Source organism: Cryptomeria japonica, chromosome 4, assembly GCF_030272615.1.
Source record: "Cryptomeria japonica chromosome 4, Sugi_1.0, whole genome shotgun sequence".
Lineage (NCBI taxonomy): Eukaryota > Viridiplantae > Streptophyta > Pinopsida > Cupressales > Cupressaceae > Cryptomeria > Cryptomeria japonica.
This window is the reverse complement of record NC_081408.1, coordinates 516,437,909-516,450,340: the sequence shown is the minus strand read 5'-3', so window position 1 is coordinate 516,450,340 and position 12,432 is coordinate 516,437,909.

Below are 12,432 nucleotides of genomic sequence, written 5' to 3'. Positions count from 1 at the left end.
GTGTAATATCCCAGTAAATTTTTTTAACAATAAGAGATACAAGCAATGACCACAACCCGTTAAGGTTAGAGAAATAATCCAAACTGCTGAAAGGGAACCCTTCCACCTTTTGTTCACCGAGAGCCCAGTTTGGGAGGGTGAGAGCATATGGTGTTCCGGGGATCGTTAGCAACAATAATCAAACTGAAATTACAATGCTTGGGCGGCAAGCCAACCCCTTCTACTTATCCAGCAGGATAGAAACCAAACTCTTGGCGGTAAACTGGCCAAGGGAAAAATGACAAGAAACTGAAATTCAGTCACTCTACCGCATATTTCAACGGGAGGACAATTGCATTAAACTTAACACTCGACCACTTATTCAGTGACTAAGTACATAAACTGAATTTCAAAGTAAGAAGGCGGCTAAGCCAGCCTCTTCCACTTATGCCGTGGGAATTACAAAATAAGGACAACAAGAATGATTTATCAGTACTACTGAAACAACCTTACAAAATTAGAGATGAAAGAAGGAGAGTAATGTAGATTTCTACAACAAGAATATAATTTTCTGTTACAATCAATCTGCAAGCTGAAAGTACAAAATAGGAGCCCATGGAAACACCCAAATGCTCATAACTCCCTCATTTTTCATCCAATTTGACTCAAACCAGTCCCAAACCCACCATAATTCACTCACAACAGCAACCAATCAAAGCTACAACCCCAACAACCCAACAACTATTTGGCACGCATCCCAATGCAAGCACAAAATCCAATGCTAGACCTAGGAAGTTCGATTTTGTCTAGAAAAATCATTGCTCAATTAAACTCGCTAAAAACTTACACAATGTGTCACCATGGCTAGGAAGGAAGGATGAGCCGGTACCCAGAATGATGGAGTCGCCTGGTTAAGAGGTGTGAGCAAAATATACTTTCAGCAGTCTCGCGGCCAGCAACCAGAAAACACTCAAATCCCACATAGAACACTCCACAATCTGCAACTCATTCACCAACAACACTAGGAATACAAGGACACAGCTAGGTACTATCTTGCAAGTATGAAATTGAGACTTAGCTAGGAAGCCATACTTAGAAGCTCAGATTTTCAGTCGCCAAACCGACAGCATAATGATGCAATTTTCATAGATAGTTCAAATGGGAGCCCAAGTCTCATATTTATAACTTCACTCCTCAAACCCAAATGCAATTCCTCCAAATTCAACGCCTTGCATTTGCATTTCATTCCACTACATGTGGACCCAAGTGTAGCGCCACTTTTCATAAGTCAAAACTCACGCCAAAAGGGAGAGGAGCCACGTTAATCACTTGGCAAATAATGGAGATGCAATGTGAAATAATATTCCTCTAAAATATTTCGACATCCCATAGTACACATGAATTTTGCCAAAAACTTAGGATAAAATAGGCATTAATCCCAAATTTAATAAACCAGTAGCCAATAATCAGATTAATTAAATATTAACCTTAGGATAAGGAAATAATATTTAATTATGTCGCAAATGACTCCCGTACTGATTATTATCACAACTAGGATGAAATTGAGCCGAACGACCATAGAACTGCTGCAGAATCAGAACCCTGTCTACTGCCAAAAATAGAATTGTGCCACACTGCCACTTACTAAAAATAGTAAGTCAAGAACTAATGCTCATAAAAGCATGATCTTCGCTTCCAGAGGCAAAGCATGGAGAGCTCAGTAGGACAGTAACACCAGAATGGCGATTCCCTGACTTACTAAAAATAGTAAGTCCTTGTTTCATCAATGCTGGAACCTCATTCTTCATTCCACCTAGCCTACGGGTCTCAGGAATAGGCTAATGGACCACTAGAAGGGCATCAGTGAGAAGGGGACATTACAAGATGTGCAATTATGATGCATGTGAATGATGTGAGAGAAGGCGGTAATTTTGAATTTTGAATGAAAACATGACAAGATGGTTGATGCAACTGTAATGGCTGCATGCAAGATGGATTTTATGCCAAGGAGATGTGTTGTCTGCAAAAATGAATTAGGTCCTGTTGCAAAATAAGATCAGGTCCCATGACAAAATAGAATAATGCCCGCTATCATCCTATTGTAACCAAAAAATAAAAAGTGAATTGAAAGAAATGAGTGCAGTGTGTGCATGTGAGATGAAGAAATTTTATGCAGAGGGAGTGGCTGCAGGTGAACCATATGGTTCATTAGTAGGTGGAGAATGATCTTCTGTTAGTGATGGGATGGATGGTGTGGAAGGTGATGCATGATGTGAGGGAGATGGAAATGGTGGAGTGGTAGGTGATGGAAAATCCAGTTGGTTAGGTGAACCAGGTGTTGTAAATTGTTGGTGAAGAGCCTACATGAATTTTGCTTTGTTTGAAGGCTTCTTGTATAACTTCAGTCTATGTCCATTAACCATCAATTTGAACTTAATAGGGTCAATGATGATCAGTTGAACAACACCGTCAGGGTAAACTTTCTGAATTTCAAAAGGTCCAATCCAATGTGTCTGTAATTTACCCTTGATATCCTTGTATTGTGAGTCATATAATAAGGCCCAATCACCCTAATTGAATTCCTTTTTTTTATATATTGATCATGCCACTTTATCCGCCATTTGTGTACCAATTCAGTACGCTGCAATGTTGCTAACCTTATCTCATCCAATGCACTGAGTTGGTGCAATCAATCTTGCTATGCTTGATTAAGATGCATCCCAAGTTCTATAGTTGTACTCAAAGTTTCATATTCAAATTCAATACAATAAGTGCTTTTGTACCATAAATCAATTCACAGGGTGTAAATCCTGTAGTTGATTTCTAGGTAATCCGATATGCCCATATTGCTTTTGAGAGTTTGGCTTCCCAATCTCTCCTATGTACTTGCACCGTCTTTGTTAGAATTGCTTCCAACTCCCTATTAGTAACCTCTACCTGATATGGATTGGTCTTCCTGTGACATATTTCATATTCTTTAACCATTTTGGCATTTAGATTTGAGGTGAATTGTGGCCTTGTTGTGACCTATTTCACACATCGCCCCATTGCAAATGGGGACCCCTAGTGGTTTGCTTTTTAGGTTTTTGGTCTTAGCTCTACAATTCTGAAGTCTTTTCATTGAGAGTTTAAGATTAGGGTTTTTGAGAAGTCATCTCGAGTCAAGTAGAGAGTTCATGCTCATAACAGTGTTTGAACATTGTCAAAGTGCTTAGAAGGTCCAAAGGACGAAGATCGCAATTGCTTTGGGTCATTTCTGACAACTTTCTATTTTTAGAAATTCTGCTTTTTTTGCTTTTCTCAATTTAGAAAGTTTTGTTTTTGGCACTTTGGGCCCAATCCGGGAAGCAACTTTTTTGGCTTGCTTTTTGCTTTTTTGAAAGTAGAATTAGGGTTTCATTCCTTGAGTCATATGATCAGTGCCCATGTTGTTAGAATTGAAAAATTATGTCTGTAAGTGTAAAAAGCAGGGTGAAAGCCCTAGTCTAGGGTTTTGTTCCAGAAGGACCATCATCAACATGGCAGGTCCAATTTGAAGATGACATTGGAAGTAGATCGAAAAGATGGCATATGGCTGTCCAGATAAAAAAAATCGCTCAAGGCATGAAGCAAGACATGGCTAATGGCAGGACATCCTCCAAGTCTGCCCAAGCCAAGCATGGAAGCATGAACATGGCGAAGGTTAAGCAAAGTCCGCCCATAGATCGGAAAGATAGCACATGGCTGTCCAGATAAAAAAAATCGCTCAAGGCATGAAGCAAGACATGGCTAATGGCAGGACATCCTCCAAGTCTGCCCAAGCCAAGCATGGAAGCATGAACATGGCGAAGGTTAAGCAAAGTCCGCCCATGTCCAAAAAGCCATCAAGTCCGCCAAGCACATCAAAGACATGTCAGACAAAGGATGAACTCCACCCAAGCATAAGCAAGAAAGGCATGAAGCATGCCAAGTGCGTCGTTGGCATGAGGCTTTCCAACTCCGCCCTACCAAGTGCATGGCAAAGACACATCAAACTCCGCCCAACGCAAGAATGGCAAAGCATTGGACAAGTCTGCCTAGCTGAAGGAGAAGGTTGGCAAACAAACACTAAACTTCAATCTGTAGTTAAAAAGGATGGCAAGAGTTAAGCAAACTCCTACCTATAGTTAAGGTTAAGCCAAGCAAACATAGTGAGTAAAGCACTTGAAATTCCCTAGGCGTAAGGAGATAAAGATTAAAGCATAAAAGCGTGGCAAAGAGGTCTCAAAGTCTGCCCTTGGCTGATGGTCTTCAAAGTCCGCCATGTGCTAAGAAAGATTGAAACCCGCCCAAGGTATAAGAGGTAAATGGCAAATGAAGGTTAAAGTTCGCCCATGTCCAAGCTTTCTCAAAGTCTGCCTTGGCAAAGCATTATCCAACTCCGCCCTTGCACAAGGTGAATGTCCATTCAAGTCTCTAAGTCCGCCTTGGCTAGTGAAGCATGAAGTCCACCTTGGAAAGAATGTCTACACAAGGGGTAAAGTCTGCCTCAGAAAGAATGTCTACACAAGGGGTAAAGTCTGCCTTGCCTAGCTAGAAAGCACATCCAAACGTAAGGTGAAGTCCGCTAAGCATGTAGAAGATGTGGCAAGAGGAAGGCAAAGTCCACCATGCCTAACCATAGGCAAAGTCTGCTTTGTGCCAAGGAGAGCTCAAGTTCGCTTTGTCTAAGACATGGGTAAAGCCAGCCTAAGCACATAAAAGATATGGCAAAGAAACCTTCAAGTCCACCCAAGAAGAAAGCAAGAAGTTTGGAAAGATGGCAAGACTTGCATAAAGTCCGCTTTGGCTTGTTAGCCTCCAAGTCTGCCTATCTGGGAAAGCATAAAAGCAACGTCCAAGAAGACTCAAAGTCCGCCCAGCTTGGAAAATATGGGAAAGATAAAAGCAAAACAAACAAAGATATAATTTCTTGGCCAAAGATTAGCAAAGTCCGCCCTTAAAGAGAAGATTAGAACAAGACACAAGACAAAGCATGAAGGTTTAAGTTTGTCCACAAACAAGGGGTAAAAGCAAAGCGTTGCCCAAACACTTTGGAAGTTCAATCAAGCACATAAAGAGAGTCCGCCTTGTCCAAGAAACATTAAAGTCCATCCAAGTTGGAAGGCATAAAGTTGGGATGGCATAAGAACTAGTGAAGTCCGCCTAGGACTATCTAATGAACTTCCATTTCCGCTTAAAATGAGGGAGAGGTCGAGATGGTAAGGTTGAAATGAAAAGAATTGTCCAAGCTAGCCAAGTTCGCCTATGGAATTGGCCAAGGTAAATTGCTCAAACACAAGTTGGTAAGATGAATTACACAAGGTTTGGAAGTTGACAACACATGGACCTTCCAAGTTTGCCTAGGCATAAATGGAATATGTGAAGATGCCTAAACAAGATGAAAAATTCACCCATGATTTGAAGATAAGACATGGAGATGATCAACTTGCCATGACGAGGAAAGAAAAATAGCTAGAGGAATAACAATTTTGACAAAATAGCACATGAAATCAAGGGTCAATCAAACGAACGGTTTGGAAAAATTAAGCTTGACACATAGAATATTTTAAAATTTTCCAACACTTAGAATTATTTTCGAAGGCAAAATAATTTCAACTTCTAGGAAAGATTTTTGAAAATTCAACACCTGGAAAATTTTGGAATTTGAAAGAAAGATCTAGAAGATGCTTTGGCTAAGAAAGAATCCTTTAGAGAAAAATAAAACTATCCATTTTGGAAAGATTTAAAACATTATAGCACAAAAAAAATAAAAAAAACAAAAAAAACAAAAAAACATGGAGTTCCTAAAATTAAAATTCTTATCTCCATATATTTTCAACTAGTCACTTTCAAATTCATTATCAGGTTGGAAGATTGGAGTGCAATTGAGAAGAAGTTTTCTCTCTCTCAGATTTTGTGGAAAATTGATTTTCAAGAAGGAGTTTTGAAGAATTAAAATTTTTTCTAAGTGTTGGAAGTCAAAAACAAATTGATTTTCAAGAAGGAATTTTGAAGAATTAAATTTTTTTCTAAGTGTTGGGAGTAAAAACAAATTGCTTTTTTTTTTTGAGTTTAAGACAACTTTCAGAATTGAATGTAGATTTCAGTCACGAGCAATTTCGAAGACCCAAAATCTGAATTTGACTGAATTCTTTCACCTTTTTGTCTTATTTCGCACAAATTTATCGATTTACTGGCCAAATTCTTCATTTTTAGTTTGCCTTTTCGTAGAAATTTAGCTTTTTAATAGAGGTTGAAAGTGAAATTTCTGAGTTAAAAGGGTCTAAAATCAGAGTTAAAATCTTCAAGTTTTCTTGAAAATAAAATTAAGTTTTCATGTGTTTTGCAGGTTAAAGACCACGAAAGGAGTTCCTTCGAGAGCTCAAGATGAAGTTCGCCAGCAAAGGATTGCAGCCAGAATCAAAGATCAAATCCAAGTGGAAGAATGTCATAGATACTGACCTTGGGCGTGTGGATTTCGAAGACTTCAAAAAGAGAATGTATGGCCATGATGGATACCTGCCAACACCCATTGCTCGCCGGATGATGAGGAATGTCATCGTCCAAGCAACTGGATTTCCACCAGCTAAAGAATGTGTTGAGCTGATGGTTGAATGTGCTATGCACTATGATGCACAAGAAAGAGCGATCATTGCACTTGATGGAAGGGTATTAGCTAATCTTTCAGAGTTATCCATTCAGGAAGTGTTTGGAATACCAAACTACAATAAAACCTCATATAAAACTAAAGAAGATACCCAAAAGATCTATGATGACCAGTCTGAACTCTGTGCGGCAAATATCAATAAGTCATGGTTGGGAAATACAAGACCTTCCCAAAAGAAAATGCCAAAGAAGCTGCTACGCCCATACTTCAAAGAGGAATATGGTGACATTATCCTACTGCTGAATAGAGTAATGGGCAGCCCTTAGGGTGCGCCATTTGAAACATGGATGTACTACTTCATTGATGAAATCACCTCGGGAGTCAAGATGTTCAATTGGTCCCGCATAATTAGTAACAATCTTCATGAACAATTGACAAATTTAGAAAGGACAAAGTCATTTTACATGAACTCTTACATTGTCTACCCATTGGCCAGAAATTATAGATATTCCGGACTGATTTGCAGAGGTATAGCTGGCAATGGTGAAAATGAATTCAAGTCTTATGACTGTTACCCGCAGTTGCAGCTTAGTGAGAAGAGCCACTTCAAGCGAGTAAATGATGCATTCTTGATGTATATCACAAGGACACTACAAGGGGGAACTCATCAAAGGCTATTTCCTGAAGCTAAGAGTTTAATCAACAAGTATAGATCGTGGTTTATCCAGTTTCCGAAATTCACATACATAAGAGTTCAAGGTTTTACCGGTTGTCCTGACCGACTTCCGATCTATCCCACCAATAGAACGGTCCTCCTAGAAGTTCTTAGACAGTTGGAGACATATTAGGGCTTCAAAAGAATAAGGCATAAGGCAGCTATTTCTTTCCCATTCTTTATTGGAAATATGCTGGAGTCTTGTCCAACGGCTTAGGCAGTTGAAAGTGCCAGGCTGGAGATGCAATGGTATCCCTTCACATTCTATCGGTCCAAAGCTAACTATGATCCTCACAACAATATTGGGACAGTAAATGGAGAGAGATACAGGCATAGAGTGGACTTAGGAGATTTTTGGGCAGATGAATTTGACATCAGGAAGAGACTATGGTCGAGACTACCAGTAAGCTTGATCAGAATAACTGAACTTTTCCGTGTGCTTGATCAGTTGGAAGATAATGTAGAATACACTCAGCCACGCTTTGACGAGAATACACCTCTTCCACTTGTCAGATGGTCAGAACCTAAGCATGCAGACTTGGCTACTTTGTATTCTCGTTGGTGGGTTGATCAGCAAATTCATGGACTAAGATGGAGATATTTGACCTTGACTTATGACTTGATGGGTGAAGCAGAAGAATGATCTTCAAATGCAGAAGCATCTCAAAGTGCCAGATCGATTGAAAGTACTAAAAAGAAAGGAGAAGTAGGAAGCTCTTCAAGAACAAAAGGGAAGACAGTTGTAAATGAAGGACCTGCTCAAAAGAGGCAAAGGATAGAACCATCTCGTTTTGCCGCATTAGGGAACATAATTGATACATTGGCTATTGATGAGTCATTGGCAAATATGGAGATTCCTTCCACAGTTCCTGGAGGAAATGTAGAGTCAATCCATTGAGAAGATGAAGAGCCCCCGTCTCATACAGGCACAAAAATATTGGAGTCAAATAATGAAATAGATATTTTGGGTGATGAATTTAAGGAGGAAATGATTTTGTCTCTTCGAGGAGGTCAAAATATGCCATGTGAAGAGAATGATCAAGAAGTGGAAGACGTTGAACAACCTACAATTCCTGATTGGCTGAAGGAAAGATCGAGAGAAAAGATACAAGTAATAGAAGTTCAAGAAGAAGATGATATGGCCGACTTCTTGGCCAGATTAGAACAGGTTGCTGTAAAGAAGCCAGCCAACAGGTTTTCCACCATCCAGAGAGATGAAGTCGGCTGTCGCACGATATAGATTGTTGTGCCGAAAGTAGACAAGGCAAAAGAAGACATTGTTGCTCATGAATATGCAATCACTACAATTAATTTGGGACCAACTACTAAGAGCCGGGAAGTTGAAGACTTGAATAATTCAGTCGTTTCCATGAATGCAAGAATGGACAAAGAAGTAGGAAAGAAAAGGGAATACAAAAGAGAAGTTGAGCGCCTGAGGGAATACATTCAACACTTGACTAAGCCGCTCAATCAAGTCAATCCATAAATTCCTCCACTTTTAAATTCATGGAAGACATCTAGATATTCTGAGGAAGAAGCAGTTACGGCCAGAGAAACCAAAGAATGGATGGCAAATGGAAAAGAATAAGCAACAACATTTGCGGACAAATTGAGATTGACATATGGGTAGACTACTTTCCTGCTCTCCAGAATTGCAGGCATGGCGGAAGCATGGACTGATCTCCAGTACATTCAAGACATGATTATCCCATGCCTTAGAGTATTGAAGGGCATGCATAAACAGGAGTTGATTAACAAAGAGATAATTGCAGCATGGGCTGCCTGTGATTTTAATGCATGGCATTGGACATTGGTTGCACGCAATGAAGTTTTGGAAAAGGTAAAGGCAGATAGTGCTAAGGCCGAAGAGAAGATAAAAGAGATTCAGGATAAGATCTTCCTTGTAGTTGCAGTTGTGCTCGAGAAAGAAACAATTAGAGAAAGTGATATGCAGTTGGAAAGTCTAAAGCTCAGAATTCAGGAGATTTTCTTCCCCATCATAGGACCAGTCCTGAAATAGAATTTGGCTAAGGCATTAGAATTCTTGTCCATCTGAGATGCCTTCCAGAAACAGGAGTTGTAGTGGAAGATTGCTTTTGCCGCTTGCGCAGATGATTTGGACGGATGGGAATACAGGGTCAACATGTTGCCACATGTCACCATGGAAGAGGTTGACTCAATTGTGTGCAGATTCATTGAACACACTGCTGCCCGCGAGGATAAGGATCCACCTTCTTAGGAGATGGCTAACTTGGCCATTTGTCCAACACGCATTTGTCTCTATTTTTATTTTTTTTAGAAACTCTATCTAGGGTTGGGGTGTCGCCTTTGATCTTAGATTGATCTCAGCCATTCATTCATTTTTCAGAAACTCTATATAAACCCTCATTCTCTCATTTCATTGTTGTTGTGGAGATATTTATGAAATTGTTGTGTAGAGCTACTTGAATTATAAAAAGTTCATTTGTAGTATTGCTTTGAAGTCTTATTGTTATTAAGTGGTTGGATGGTTGCATATTTTCTTCAACACATAATAGATTTGCTTAAAGTAGATTTGCTTTCAAAGTTGTTAGATGAATGAAGGATTTGATAGTTTAGATTGGTGAAACTTTTGCTCATACTTTCTTTGGATGGATTATTTTCGTTCAATGTGTAAAGTTAGCCTGAGCTTTTGATGTGGATGCTTAACTTCTACTTTGAGTAATATTGTTCAATTGTTGGTATTATTCATAAGTACGAAAATCTTGAGCACAACCTTCGAAGATTGCACCCGCTTTGCGTAGTTCTCCAAGAGTGGCAAAACAAAGTGTTGTTATTGGTTTCACATAGTCTTTACGGTCTCTTGAGTTCATAGGAATAGCTTAGAAGTAGCATAGAACTTCTAAACCCTTATCCTTTTTTTGAGGAAGTCCAAAATCTGAAAATCGAAAAAAAAAGAAGAGAGCATTCATTGCCATTTTCGTCGAAGTGCTAGCTTGTGAATGATATTAGTCAAGCGTAAGTCCCCCTTGTATTTCAGCGTACATAACCAAGGAAGCTATCCAACATAAAGTCACTCATTCGCACATATAGACCTTGGAGTCGCCTTGTGGTCTTTCTCGCAATCTTGGCACAAGTAGTGATTTTGTTCAGGAGAGGATAGAGTATCCTTGGATATTTTATTCTAATGTTCGATATATGATAAAACGTACACCAATAGGGCCTTGGTCTGTAACCAATTCTCTAGGTACCCCATATCTGCAAAATATTTTCTCATACAAAAATTGTGCCACTTTGACATCTCTAGCATTCCTAAGGGCCTTCACTTCAACCCATTTAGTTAAGTAGTTAGTACAAACCAATATGTATAACTTGCCATTTGATGCTAGCTCAATAGGTCCATTAAAATCCAAGCCCCATTTATCAAATGGTGCTAGTGAGATATGCGGATGCAGTGGCATCTCATCACTCCTTGTAGGTCTGCTGATCCTTTGACAACGCCACATGCCTAGTATATTGAATTGCATCTTTATGTATTGTGGGCCAAAATAGCCTAAATTAAGTATCTTTATAGCAGTCCTCTTAGCAACAAAATGTCCACCACAGGGCTCATCATGACAGGCCCTAAGTATGTCACATGTTTCATCCTCTCTTAGGCATCTCCTCATTACATTATTAAGACTAGTGCAGAATAAGCACCCAACTATCTAGGAGTAGGAAAAACTATGATGTACTAGCTATCTTTTCTCCCTAGGAGAGAAATACCGGGGTGAGTATATTGATAGGGCAAGTAGGTGTTCATCAGGGAATGAGTCATCTACCATTCCCTGATCTTCTAGACTATTAGATAGTCTTGAAAGGAAATCTGCAACAACATTAGCATATGTAGGATTAACCTTTTGGGGAAAAAAGTTTCTAAAATGATGTTTTTGATTCTCAAGATCACCTGGCAGCATGAGGGAGGAGTATATGCACTCTTAAATCACAAACATGGCAAGTATGACCTTAGAAATGAAAATGTGGTATGTGGAGACAAATGCGCATAAGGGATGCTTTTAATTTCCAAGGCTGCCTTGTGGTATGAGGGAAGAGAATGCACAACTTGGAACAAACAAGTTAATTTACTTTAAATAAAGCAGATGAAAGCACACAAAAAATGTCTAAAATTGTTTCTTGATCAAATGAACCTACAACACACCTACTAGTAGTTTTAAGCTATGTTTGGTCTTCAAATAAAGAAACTTGCAACAAGAGGTTAACAAATGACACAAAAAGTCCAAGCAATCCTATAATATCCCCCTAATTTTTTTTCAGTTATTTCAGTTTACAATCAGCACAAATGCTCGTTAGGGTTAGAAAATGAAATCCCAATACTACTGAAAGTAACCCTTTCCACCTTTAGATCACCGAGAGCCCAATCTGGGAGGGTGAGAGCATACAGTGTTGAGGGGATCGTTAGATGCAAGAAACTGAAATTGATTACAATACTTGGGTGGCAAGCCAACCTCTTCCACTTTTCAGTGGGCTAATGAGAATACTAAAAGATCAATTGGCGGTGAACCAACCAAGAAACTGAAGTAGCAATCACTCAACCGCTTATCCAATGGGAGGACTAGAAATAAAATTACAAATCAACTCTACCGCTTATGCAGCGGGAGGATAGTATTACAATATTCAAAGTAGGCGGCAAAGCCAGCCTCTTCCACTTATGCAGTGGGACTAAGAGCAATAATCCAATTTAGATAGCTGTTAGTACTACTAACCAGCTTTACAATGCACAATATGGATTACAAATTATGAGAAATCACTATCCAAAAGATAGCCGGCAAGGCCAGCCTCTTCCGCTTTGCAGTGGGTCTAAGAAAGGTCAATAGAAATTGCTGTTAGTACTACTACCAACATTACAATATGAATCATAGAAGATAAGAATGAAGAACCAACAGCTGCAAACAATTACCAAGATCTTCCTCTCCACATCAAAGAACCCACACACCCTAAAACCAACTCCACACAAGAACACACTCCAAATCTGAAAATTTCTAAATCTGATATACTCCCAGCACGCTGAAAACACACAGACTAGCAACACCAAATCCCACTAAAACACTCACAACTTGCCCAATTCTTAACCAAATGACGTGAAACTGAAAGC